The sequence below is a fragment of the Halyomorpha halys genome, unplaced genomic scaffold (genome assembly GCF_000696795.3).
Source record: "Halyomorpha halys isolate HHAL.00 unplaced genomic scaffold, Hhal_1.1 Scaffold516.1, whole genome shotgun sequence".
Lineage (NCBI taxonomy): Eukaryota > Metazoa > Arthropoda > Insecta > Hemiptera > Pentatomidae > Halyomorpha > Halyomorpha halys.
This window is the reverse complement of record NW_027115901.1, coordinates 559,740-560,950: the sequence shown is the minus strand read 5'-3', so window position 1 is coordinate 560,950 and position 1,211 is coordinate 559,740.

Genomic DNA, 1,211 nt, shown 5'->3' with positions numbered 1-1,211 from the left:
TATCTCTCCTAATTGGGAAAATATTTTTTTTACGTAATTAGCCATCGTATGTTAAATTTTAAGAGATTTTTTTTATTATACATAAGGGGTATTCATGATGTGATAAATGTAAAATGTTTTACCATGTTAAATCTTATAAGTATAAGATTGTGAGCAGCCGTATTTAAAGTCATGTTAAATGGTAAATGCTTAGAGCTCCTAGCGGATTTTTTTAGTACCTTATTTTATAACCTTTCCTTCCTACACGTCCCTTCATGTGATTGTTTACTTATAAATTTTGATTAAAGTAATTTATTACAACATACCTAAATTAAGAGAAAAATGAAAGTTGTGTGAAGGTTTTGCTACAGATTGTTGATCTTCTAACTTGTGAGGAAGAGAATCAAGATTAGCTAATTGACAACTGTCTGTTAATATATTATTATTATTATTATCCCTTACTTTATTAATTATAAAAACTTCCAAAACAATACTAACACAATCAAAGCACAAACTACGAGCAAGTAACCAAACACAACAAACAAAATGGTGACGAGCTCAGCTGGTCTGTTGCTTGACGTCATTCTCCATTTAGCAGACCTAGTAACAGACTCTTAACTATGTTTTATGTTATATCGTTTTAACATTGTAAAAGAAAGAAATATTTCTTCATTTAACATGAGTTTTTCCATTTAGCATGTTTAACTAAAGATCATAAATACCCCTATAGTAACTAAACGTGTTAAAAACCATTTATAATATGGGCGTTGATGGCATCAGGATTTTACGCCCCAGCCAACTACAACAATAACCATCAATAATTGTATTTATCTAGTAGCCCATACATTCGGATGTATTTTGAATCGCATTTGAGAACTCTTTCATCTCTAGATATTGCTATATTTGTAAAACAAAATAACTGCTTCATTAATTTTCAAAAATTATATTTAAATATTTTTCAGTTTTCCAGAAGAATAAGTTAGAATGAAAAGACCATTTTCCACTGGTTTCATAAACAACACACTTTTATGATGGTTTTCTCAATAGTTTTTGAGAAAAATATTTTTAAATGTGTCATTGATGGTGCCAAAACTGGAGGATTAAAATAAATTCCAATAAATCCCACCAAATCACATTTACCCTTCGTCGTAAACACATGACCTCTTGCCCTACAGTATCCTTTAATAATACCCTACTTATTCCTGTCGAACAGATCCGTTACTTAGGACTAC